We start from the raw sequence: 12,680 nt of genomic DNA on the forward strand, positions 1-12,680 counted from the left end.
TGTAAAAAAGAGGGGTTGGTGGCAGTATTGGTTTAGTATAAAAGCCACCAGTTGTATCAGGAATTAACCTGATTGCCGCAGTCAAAATATCACATGCATGCTTTCTACAATAATTATTAGTTTATTTTTATTTCTACCTTCAGTGTAAAATTATTCTCATTGTTCTGCAATAGGTAATTGTCGGATGACAATTCACCAGATAAATTGTCCAGTGAGACCTTTATAAGGCTCAAAATCGCCATCTCATCTCATCGTTGCTAATATAAACAAAATGTAATTTTATCTTTAAAAGTATTCTGTATTCGTAGTGCTCTAAATTCCCAAAACATCTAGTCAAACTGGGAAGAAATTGTCATTTTGCTGATTCTTTAATGCTATAACTGGACATTTGTTCAATATTTACTTGCGCATGGTTGGATATACATGTAAATAATATTTAGCGAATATTCTAATCTTTTCCTTTAAACGTACTGGATTAGAATTAGTTTTCTGATATCAATCCCCTATTTAAAGTAATTTTGGTTTTTTTATGTAAAAAGAGAGATATAAAGAAATTGCAATGTATAACGAAATTGATACAGCCCTGATACAGTTTGGACTTCATGCCAAGCTACATTAAAACAACTTAGAGTCAATTTGGATTTAATGCCAAGATTCAGTAAAACTGCTGAGTTCCTTTGGACGTTATGCTAAACTTTAATCAGAAAATCACTGAGACTTTATCACAAAGCATATAAACTATTAGATCATCTTCGCTAGACAAGGTTCCGATGTGTCAACTCTATCTACACCTTCGCGGATATACAATCGTTGTTTCAATGTTAAACTTACAAAGTATCCTTTTGAAGTCAATCGCCTCCACCATTTTCAGCCGACGTACATCACACCGTTGTTACACACTATTGGTCAGTTGGCATTACATACTATGGGAGGCAACTAATGAAATCCAATAGATGTCACTAGGACAAAGCTCTGAGATATCTGTACAATCCGCCAAGGTGTAGATAGGGTTTACACATCGGAACCTTGGGCTAACGAAGATGCAATTAGATATAATTGGACGGATTATAAACTAGTTTAATACAGCTATTGTCTCGAAACTATCCATTCCTGCAGTCACGCTAATATGCACACACCTGAAAAACTCCACAAGAGAGCTATGTGAGTTGTCTTTAATAATATTTAAAAGCTTTACTCTGGTTTCTTGCATTTCGCAGATGTATCAACTCTCCACATTAAAAAGATGGGGACCAAGGCACTTGAAATTTTTTTGCATAACTTTAACAAGAATATGTCCAACATATTTAAAATGTCTGTTTCTTATGAGAAGAGTTCTTCTTACACTGGCTGGTATGAAAACACTTTGGATATTCCAGATATAAAGACTCTCTCTCTGTCTGTGTTTGTCTGTCTGTCTGTCTCTCTCTCTGTGGAAACGTAGTGTGTTTTACTGCAGACACGTGATTGTGGCTTATGTTAATTGAACTAAGATTTATAATGATTTTCCTCACCACATTAATTGCATTTTTCTTACGTCATCTCTTCGGCATATGGAGTGTTTTTATCTTTTAGTTCTCGTCTTGCTTTTGGGTTATAGTCTCAATGTTTTGCTTGACTAGCGTTCTGTTCCGTGAAATTCCTGTGTACTATTTTCATTTATTTTCCTGTAGACGCTGTTAATTGCTATTTAATTGACTGACCCGTTTTGTGATATAAATGAGTCTGTATCTATCTATAAATACGTCGACGCGTCAAACTTGACTACTAATCAACGGGTGATGCGTGGTCAAAATTAAAGTAAATACAAAAGTAATAGAAAAATCAGAAGAGTAATGATAGGGAAGACATAAATAAGTAAAAGAGTATCAGTGTACGTTTTCATCCCTTCATACCACAAATTATGTCCAGTGCATTATGCCAAAATGTATATGTGCTCACTAAATACCATGGCCGCGGATAGTATTTGTGGGCCCGAGGAAGAATTCTCAAGTAGGCCTTTATGAATTACAAATTGTGACGGCTGTGACCTCCTGACTGGTGTTGGCCCCCCGGCGTTTTGCCCTAGTTGTCCTACCCTGTCCGCGGCAATGCTTTCTACTTATGTACATAGTTCTATCCAACTCCTTGTCCTCGTATATTTAACAGTTTTATGCATGTAAAACGGTATCATAAGCGCGTATTTGTCGCTATATTTTAGCAACGCGGATAATTGTAGATTATAATCAATTATTTTAAATTGACTTCTCTGCATGGAATATTTAAATAGAAATTGTGCATGTTGTGGGTGGTTGGAAGTGGATGGTTATATATTTTTAACATACAACTAATTACGTATGTATGTATGTATGTATGTATGTATGAGTCACTAGCTATTGCATTGTTTATTGTCGGTAAAATAGCTCCAATGATCCATTGTATTATGCATATACATACCGACTGTAAATAAAATTTTGTTTATTATATATTGGTTATGGCTGAATCCCCGTTTCTGTTTGTTGGTTCATCATCATCGTTTCTAAGGTACAAATTTATCAAAACTTATCTTCATAAAATTTTGATTAGTAGTACCAGTCTGTATCTTCAGGGACTATTAACAGAGTTGTTACTATACAGTGAAGGTCTAGCGATACTAGTTATGATATGGAATTAGGGTGTGTTTCGAACATCCTTCAGCTTCAGTTTTCCTGATAGAATATTAGGTAATAGCTGAGAGACTTTGTGATAGAATAATAAGTACGATTATGAACTTAAAAGAATTTGTGTCTCACAATAATTTCTCCCAAGAGAAAAATCGTTAAGCTGTTTCCGCCATTCGTATAAAGCAAAATATTTGACACTTGTTGATGTGGATTTTATCTCTATGGTTGTGACGTTGAGACTTATTGTTTCGTGGGATTAGCGGTAAGTGAATACAAACAAAGAGACGTGTGCTACGTTACACTGTATACTATGAAAAGTCAATGCAGAACAAAAAGTAGTTAAGAAAATAATGTTTTTCCTTAGGCTTATGTTTACGTTGTGTGAAGTCCTACGCCACGGCGTTTGTCGCCTAACACTTACCACGTAATTATTCACGGGTAATTATGCTTTGATTTTGTAGCCAAGTACATTACTCAATATTTAGACATTTGGTCTTCAGCAAAAGCAACACAGTTTACTTAATGTTGAGAGTATTTCGATACGCTGATGAACCAAACTTTAGTTTGTTAGGTACCTAATTTCGGGATGATCCAGTTTTCGATCCATTGTTACATGTTACGCCTTAGCACCGCTGCACGCCGTGATTTTGTGCGGAGAGATGACAGGCACTTGTTTCTGTCACTAAATGTGAAAACTATTGATAATGTCAACTCCACATCTCCCTGTCAACACAGTGTTTCTTACAAGCAGTTCATAACATGGACCTTTTAGACCAACAAGTACCAGTACTGTTAGTCCTACAACGTAAGACCTGGACCATGATATTTATGTTTTGGACGCTGAGGTCTTACTGCCTATATAACGGTGCTATGTTGTGTGTTCTGATGTTGATTATCATCAGAATGATAGGTAAAATTGTCACGAATATCTCACACACTTGCTATGTCTTACTACCCAAATAATGGCCTTGTATAACGTGTTCCGATGTCGGTTGACATTGGAATGAATAGTCAAACTTTCAAAATATCTCACACACTTTGCAGCCTATATCGACACTCTTCCACTAATTTATGTGTAATTAATATACTTTCTGCACTGTCTTTATCCTGGCAGAATGAAAATATGACACTAGCAAATGGACGCATTTTCATGTTCCATTGACATACATTTGAATTTGTTACAATGTGATGGTAGTCGAGGTATCCCGAAGTATGTTTAAGTAGGTTCATGTGGGGGATATGTTTCTTGAACAAAACAAAATGTTGTTTACATTTCCAGTAGGCATAATATATTTTTATTCATTTCATTAAAGAATTGTATTTCATCTTAACCCAATTTTGGCATTCCTGGCTTTCATCGCTTTCCAGCAAACAGAAATGTAGGTCAACGAAGCTTGAAAACATGTCCATGTTTTCCTTTATGAGAATTTGAATTTATTAGAGAAAAGACATCTGGGTGAGTAAAGCTGACAAAAACATTATAATTTTACTTTGTAGAAAAGTGTAGTTATTGGTTGCCAGTTGTGTATGATATTTCTGAAAATTTGACTTTCGTTAAACTGTTAGTCAACATCAAAACATGCTACACAGTGCCATTAGTTAGGCAGTAAGACCCATCACCCCCAGAACAAAAATATCGGGTGATGTGTCTTAGGGCATAACCGATTAGCATTTTTCTACTGATTTCCGATTCCGGATTTTGGGCATGAAATTTTTCCGATTCCGGATACGATTCAATTAATCGGAAATGCTAAATTAAAAGGTTTTTCAAATTAACTTTTTAAACCGTGTTACACACGTTTTGCATATCACACCGATGTCACAAGGGGAAGGATATGGCAGGACTGTAGCAAAATGCAACGAAGTTCAAAGCCACAAAGAATCCATGAAATTTTTTATTTTTTTGCCAGTTCCGACCCATTCTTTGTTCAACAATTAGTTGATCTTGCCGCCAGGCTTTTATTTTCCCGCCTTAATCATTTATGTCGGCAAGCGGCCAGTTCCATCCTGTACTTTATTCAACAATTAGTTGATCTTGCCGCCATGCTTTAATGTCGCGGTCAAATAAAAATAAAACAGGCTTTTGTTTGGTCCTATAAAGTTGGCCTCTTGCGGAATCATTTTCTTTTAATACCTCATTAGCATGTGTCAATGTATTCAATATTATGCCTTCATTATTGAGGATGTTGACATAAACGGGTAGGACTGTATTATATATTTTAATAAATTTAAATCTTTCGGTCTAACTCAAGTATTATCATTTCACCCCGTTGTGTTGACCATATTGGACTTTTCTGACTTCTTATTTAACTTTATTAACGCACTATCGAATGACACGCAGTGTTAGACACGGTGCTATAGAAATTCAACTTTATTATTTTTATTATCCGAATCGGTCGTTCCTGCCTTGTCCGACTCCGATTAATCAGAAGTTCATACTATCCGGTGGAATCCGATTTCCGGATCAAAAGTCGGTTATGCCCTAATGTGTCTTATGTTGTCGGACTAACACACTTGGTTGCCCATATTGGCATTTTTCTACAAATTAAATTATTGTTTTAGTCAGACGGTACGTACTCTGATGTCTTTTTCCTAATGCAATCTAGTTCCCACTCAAACAAAATAGACATGTTTTCAAGTTCTTTTGGCCTATATATCAATTGGCTGGAATGCGATGGATGCCAGGAGTACTTAAATTGGTTTAAAGGATAAGAATCTTGAATGAAACGAAGCTATCTGAATACTTCAGTATTAATATATTTGTATTTATTTCATTAAAGAAGTATCAAGGGTCATGCTACCAGGCGAAGTAGGTGACTAAGTTGCCAAAAAAATGTAAACTTTGCCTTCTTCTGTTAGGAAAGCGAAACCAGCTTCGCCCTGTGATTTTTTACAGGAATATTGAATGTACCTTGACTTAGCCAGTGTTATATGTAGCTCAAGGCAAAGTGTAATCTTCAAATCATCAAATAGTTAGTGTTGATATCAATTACGCCAACAAATTCTTGCACATTCACAGGCATATATTTTGATAGCTGATTGACCATTAACCATTTCCTGAGTAAGTTATCAACTGTTACTGCCCGATTTATGCAAGTTGTTATCCTCTAATGAAAAAAACCCAACAAACTTGTGTTTCAAAACTTAGACTTCTGTAAATAGTAATTTTAGTTTTAAGAATAGAGTTGGTAACATGAATATTTTAACTACTGAGTGTACATTATTTTCTTGAGAAAAATCAGTTTGGAACCGTAAGTGAACCTGTTGTGGGGAAATAATGGCAGACATCTCTGTTCTGGGAAGTACCATTCTTTGGGCAGATATATTCAGGAGAATACACGATTCATAGAAGGCAGAGTCTAAATATTACGTTGTTAAAGATTTAGCTTTAAAATGTAATTATGTAGGTTATAAATACATGGGACAATGCTGTTTTGTGGAATTAGATGTTGTAAGGTCAAGGTTGTACTTTGAGTTTACTCATTTTTGTGAAAATACGAAGAAAAAAAAACACCCAAACAAAACAGCAAAGCAAAAACCAGTGCCTAGTATTACACCAAGTACGTAGACAAATAATGAAATCTTACATTTGGGCTGTCAATGATATTCTGTGCCTTTGCTGCAAAATTGTAGTCTAGATTGAATTTTCATATGAACAGGTTAAGAAAAGATCAAAATTACATACTAGTTAAAGAGCAATAAATGGATAAATAAATAAATGAATAATTAAAAATGTGTTACCAATATAATCAATAAATTAATGAATTCCAAAGGCAAAGGAAAAATGACTTGGAACTGTATGACCTGTTTGAAAATGAAGTTTACCTTGTTTTCACAGGACTGTCTCCACTCTTGAATAAGTTAACAAAGTCTGGTCAGCTTGCAGTGAAGTTGATATTGCAGGACTTAAAACGATGAGACTAATGGCTGCCCAGTGTGACCAGTCTCCTTAAATGCATGTATGCTATACATGAGTTGTTCACCTTTAAGCTCAGGTTTTTGAACCTGAAATCATTGTGCATAATGAACTCAAAATTTGGAACACAAATTTATAGGGTTGGGCATCTTTACCTAACCGAGTTCAGTGTCTCTGGATTGTTTTTGATTATGGTTGTTGACAGATTTTCTTGGCTGGTTGTGCATGCAAGGCACATGACCAATCCTACTAGCATAATACGGACAGCCAGTACAAAGAAATATCCGTGTAGAAAGTTCACAGTAAATGACCATTGGTCAGTTTTCTGCATTAGAATATTGACCCATTCTATCAGAAGTAATTCGAGTAGAAAGGCCATGGACCAGTCACTGATCTTTCATTCAGATCGTTTCCCATTTACTATTGGTGTAGTTTGAAATCATGAGAAAACAGATAGATTGAAAATTAAACTGTTGGGCATAAAAAGCGTCTTTTTTGCTCATTTCCAGGGGATGATGATGATGGTTGTGGTAGGTGTTTCATGAAAGAACGCTTATTATAAAATTACAATTAAAATTATATTTTTCTTCTGTTATGACTCTGTTGTGTTAAACTAATAGAAAATTCAAAAACATTTTCCCAAGAATACATGCTGAAAATTTAAAAAGAACTTACAGTATTGTGAATTAAATTCCAAATAGTCCAAAACTTGTATCATCACTACAAATATAAGTTCCAATTCAATTCCAGTGGTGTTTAAAATAAGATCCAGTGCAGAAGGTGCTAATGTGTATGTAGTCTTGAATGTACCAGTGGCCTAAACTGCTATGATGTGCTTACAGTCCTCCAATTAATCACAATAATATAATCCAAGATGGCCTTGTCTGAATTCACAGTAACTACAAATTGAAAATGTCTGTCCTAGAATTTTGTGGAGCTCTTTGTAATTCCACAGAATAGTAATTTGAATAAATAATTCTACTCATATCAAAAACTAAACACAACAATGCAGATTATTCTGCTTTTGATGCGATTGCAAGAATAATTTTTCAAGTAGAGAAGATGATAAAAAAAATTAACTAAGATTCAAAAGTAGAGCCAGGATGTAGGTCCAAAGTTCATTTCTAGAAAATTCTAAGTTGTAGACGGATAAAATCTGTTACTAAATTATAATAAAGAACATAGGAAACTTAGGTACAACAGGTTCTTCATGGGGGATTATAAGTATTCTAGACTAAAATAAACATGTTTATCTTCATTGATAATGATCCTAATACATGTATTTGCCTACACTCTTAGAACTATGTATTATTTGACCACTCTGGTGGCCTAGTATTTAGAGCGTCCGCCTTGGATGTGGTAGGTCGTGGGCTCAAACCTTGACTGAGTCATACCATAGACTTATGATAATGGTACTAACAGCTGCCTTGCTAGGCACTCAGCATTAAAAGGTTAGTGTTAGGACTGGTCGACCTGGTGTCAGGACAGTGTGGGTGGGGCATCATGCTACATGTCTGCGGCATGATGTCTCAGTGCTAGACATCACTTTAAACTGCCACACTGCAGACATTGTAGTGATATGACTGAAGAAATGTTAAAGCTACATGTACATTAAAATCCAATCCAAAATCCAAATCACACACACACACACACACACACACACGTTTTATTTGTTTACAAAATAAAAACAATATCAGTGTCCCTAGTGAGGTATACAGTGAACATGATTTTGGACAAGGTCAAGTCCAAAATACAGTTATACATAACATATTAATCATGTAGTTAAAAAACTAGCAAACAATACGAATACATATAATACTTTATTGAAGAAACAGTGTTATCTGATGTTAAAGATTATATAATACAGGGTTCTGCACAGGATTTTGAAAGCTTCAATCCAGGACTGCTTCATGGAAAAATTGCAGTCCCAGCATTAAAACTGTTCCAATAGTGATACTTTATTCCCCATGCAATAATTTGAAACATTGTGAGTGTATATTTATGTCATATATACATCATCAGACAGCTGATGCTTATTCATTATGAAATATTTAGTATTATAATAAATGAAAAAGTTAAGGCAGTTTATAACCGTGATAATTGTGTTTGTTTGTAATTTTGCAACTTTAATAACTCAGTGCCTTTATCATACCATTTTTTAATTTTGTGTGCAGCTAAATGTACTTCTTTCTTTCTATATTAATTTATTTAATTAACTTAATTTGGGATTACTATATTTTTCAAGACACTTGGTGAAGAAACAAAATGATCATGTTATTTTACTTTTATGCATTTCATCTTTAAGTAACACAGCTTGCCGTATTCACGTTTTCTTAAATAAACTTCAACAAATTTCTCCAAAAATCTTAAATTCCGGACCTTTTTTTGTCAACCTCCGTTCTTCAAAAGTCATGACATCATGTGCGTAAGACTAATAATTTACCTGGGTTTTTTAACCCCTGGAATGCCCTATTCCATGATTCATTCCATGAATCTCTGTTTCTTTGGTGTTCCAATTTTTTGTTCAAAACAATATGTATCTACTAATGTCTGTCAGCCTGTCTCTTGAGAATCACATTTATCTTTATTTTTTCGCTTGGCACCAAAGAAATTATGTAAAATTGTCTTTGGAAAAGTACATGTTTGATATTCACTTAAAAACAAAAGTTTAGATTATTATTATATGGCAATTTATGATGATTGACAGTCAAGTTTGCATTCATCTGATGAAAATAGATCTCCAAAATCTTGGCACTATTTTTCTACATACTGTACAGTATACAATAAAATTCAAATGAAATGTGAACATATTTGCAATGTTAAAAAAATGAAACTTCTGATTACAAGTCTACATAAGGACTGGGAAAAAACGTTGCTTTTAATGAGATCAAATCATAATTTTAGTAGACAAAGTTGTGCAGTTCTTTCTTAGATACACTATCTTGCAAGGAAAAGCACACTGAAAATTATTTAAATTTAAGCAGTTTTGAAGTTTTTGGTTTTAAGTATAACAGTTTCAGTGTTGTGTCAAAATGATAGTAGAATACTGTATATACTTACTTATAAGATGACTCCAACTGCAAGCTGCACAAACCCAGATCTACCATCGCATAATGTGCCAGCAGATCTGGGTCTGTGCAGTTTGTTAAAAGAAATCAGAACAAACAAGATAGACCCTTATATGCATACACATTATGCTCCAACAGATCTGAATCTTCGATGTTTGTAGTTTGACTCAACTTATAAGTGAGTATATACAGTAGTATGGCCCAATTGTGCAGGTGAGTTTGGATTTTGAATCAGGGCATGTGATTTTTCTAAAGCCATTTGATCAAAGCCTGTGTCCCAAAAAATAGTTTCTTTAAGCATTTTTATTCATACATACCAGGCTTCCTGAAATTCCTGTATTTGGTTGACATGACATCCATTTCAGAGGTTTCGACTGGCACGTACTCTGAGCAGGCAGACATTGGTCATAAGATGACCCAAATATCAATAACTAGCACCCTGATGACTTCTTTATTTGCTTATAACACAGGGTCAGTCATGGATTCCATTTTTTTATATAGAAGTATCAAAAGTGTGTGTGTGTGTGTGATTTGGATTTTTAATGTAGCTTTAACAATTTTTAAGTCATATTACTGTGATGTCTATAAGTTTTTGATATGACTCTGCCTGGGTTCAAACCTGTGACCTACTGCATCCAAGTCAGATGCTCTAACCACTAGGCCACCAGAGTGGTCAAAAAATATCAAAAGAATTGGTTCCTATTTGTTGAACATAAAGAAGTCCACAATCAAAATTGGGTAAATGAAACCTTGATATATTGGCCATTTTATCATTGAAAATGGTTATTGGCTGGATATTTTGATTCGGCATTTATGTATTTGCTAAGTTGTAATGAGAAATCACATTTTAGTACGTTTTCTTGGAAAATATATTTTTAGTGTAATCATGAATGTGATATGCCATCTAGAATCTGAATAGGTACCTGCTGTGTTTTAATATCTGATTTAGTGGAAGTGTTGGTTCATGGTTGCAATCAGTTAAAAGTTGACCTGCATTATATTGTCACATCAACTAGCCTTTTATATCAAAGTAAATAAAGGTTTACTTAAAAATTATGCAAATCCTACCAGCATGTATGTACATGTAAGAGCCAGTGGTCATGGTTATGTGTTAAGTCAATTCATATCAGTTGACTACATGTGCTTCAGCATTGCAAGTACATGTAACCTATTTAAGTTCATGAATCAAACTTTAATCAGTGATTTATCATACTCATTTAACAAAAACGTGATTGTGATAGGAAAGGGACCAAGTGAAAGGTACAAAGTGCATGAAAAGCTGTTTCACAGATGGGATTCATTATGCAAGTTACGTAATTTACAGTAAAGTGAGCTTAAAATTCCCAAATTGGCAATCACCTGTTTGTTCAAGGATGAATAGAAATTTTTGCTGTAACTTGCAATGAAATCCCAGCATCAATAATTAAAATATTAAAAAAAATTGCATTTTTTATTTAAATAAATGACACTTTGTTTAGATAAAGAATATTGTTTTATATTGAATCTTCACTAGCATTAGAATGTATCCACATTCACATGGCAAAAAGTAATGTTTTAAGCAATCTTTAAGACATTGGATATATTGTAAGTAAAGGTAATTTGTGCAGAAAAGTGAAGAACTTTATTTAGAAAAAGCTATTTCTTGAAAAAAAAAACCCAAGAAACCAACAGATTTTGTGTGTATGTACCTCCCTCCAAGATCAACCAGATATCATTGATGGACTTCATAGGTGTCATCAAGGGGCAGCAGTGTACCCTTTATCTGAATGCTTTGCTACAAATTTCTGTTCAATTTTTTTTTAGCAAAACATATTTGCAAAGTATTTTTGTCAACAATCATAATTTTGCCACATTTGTACAGTGGTAAATCCACTTTAAGTTCATCTGTTTTGTCATGTTTACCCCGATCCAGAGTAGCCCAAGTTTGAAACATGTATTATCAAAGTAATTCTGACAAGCCATTGTTTGATGTTAAACATTGCCGCAGGCTACCACTAATCCATTATGTAAGATTGCCGTGGCTAGAAGTGGAGAGCCGGACCTAGGAGTTGCGAAGCCGCCCGATAGCCAATTATCACCTAGTTGTGGAAATGTTTGTCCAGATCAAAAGAAGTTGCCTGAAGAAGTGGGAGTGTCTTAACTTCTTTTCCCTGCAGACAGACAGACAGGTTGAACTGGCCACTAAGACGATTGGACAGGGTCACAGCGCCACCCAATCAGAATCGAGATAGGGGAGAGACCCTGATTTGGGTAGAATGATATATCCGCGTCTTCCGGCAAGAATTAGTTCGCTAAGAGAAATTACGCAGAGGAGGTTAGCATAACTCCGAATAGCCATTCGTTATTGGCGGGAAAATCTTAGAACAGGAAATTCTAAGTACAGAGAGCTTCAGATAAGGTCAGTGAGCTATTTGTTCAGTCTTTGCGGAATGTGACTGCATTTTAATTGTAGGTCGTATGTATACTTTATTATTACTAGAATCATAGTACGAAAAATTACTTTGTTTTGTTAATATGTTTGCATACTTTGAAGAAATGAGTTGATATTTGTAAAGAATTATATAGCTTGCTAGCCGTCGTAAGAGTTAATATTGTAATTCGCTATGTGGGTATTTTATAGTAGACTAACACATGTGTTCATGTGATTATAGATTTTGCCATTGTTGAATATTTGTGTAATGTACAGACATGCGTCTGATTGTTGTCAGATTGTAGTACAATGAGATTAAATATATATGTGTATATACTGACGTGACGCAACATATTGATGTCTGTATGACAGTTCGCTGATACCGTGTTATTACGCCATTGTTTACCCTGCAAGAAGTGTGTGGGAATTTCGATGTGTATGCATGCGTGACAGAAACCGTGATAGCCTTATCTGATGATTAATTGTTGATCTAGTGTGAGGTGAGATTCGATAAAGCAGATGTTAATGCCTTGTGGTTTTTCACAGGAAGCTTTGAGGGACAGACCAGTTACAGTTTGGTCCTGTAGTCTCAGATAGAGAGACAGAGGAAAGGAGAAGAAAGGAGAGAAGTCAGGAGAAGTTGAAGT

At 34.8% G+C, this 12,680-nt stretch overlaps 1 protein-coding gene across 6 annotated transcripts in view; it reads left to right on the forward strand.

Annotated features, from left to right (window-relative positions):
* LOC149801712 (phospholipid-transporting ATPase ID-like) overlaps window positions 1-12,680 on the forward strand; it is a 246,481-nt gene that overhangs the window by 42,332 nt on the left and 191,469 nt on the right. For 2 of the 6 annotated variants that reach the window (XM_089955992.1, XM_089955999.1), the window contains exon 1: window positions 2,716-2,901. The exons of 3 other annotated variants lie outside the window; for them this stretch is intronic. The gene's annotated coding sequence lies outside the window, so the exon portion shown is untranslated. One more of the 6 variants, XM_089955996.1, reaches the window with a different exon arrangement.

The sequence above is a fragment of the Sinohyriopsis cumingii genome, chromosome 4 (genome assembly GCF_028554795.1).
Source record: "Sinohyriopsis cumingii isolate HCF-2022 chromosome 4, ASM2855479v2, whole genome shotgun sequence".
In the NCBI taxonomy this organism is placed as follows: Eukaryota; Metazoa; Mollusca; class Bivalvia; order Unionida; family Unionidae; genus Sinohyriopsis; species Sinohyriopsis cumingii.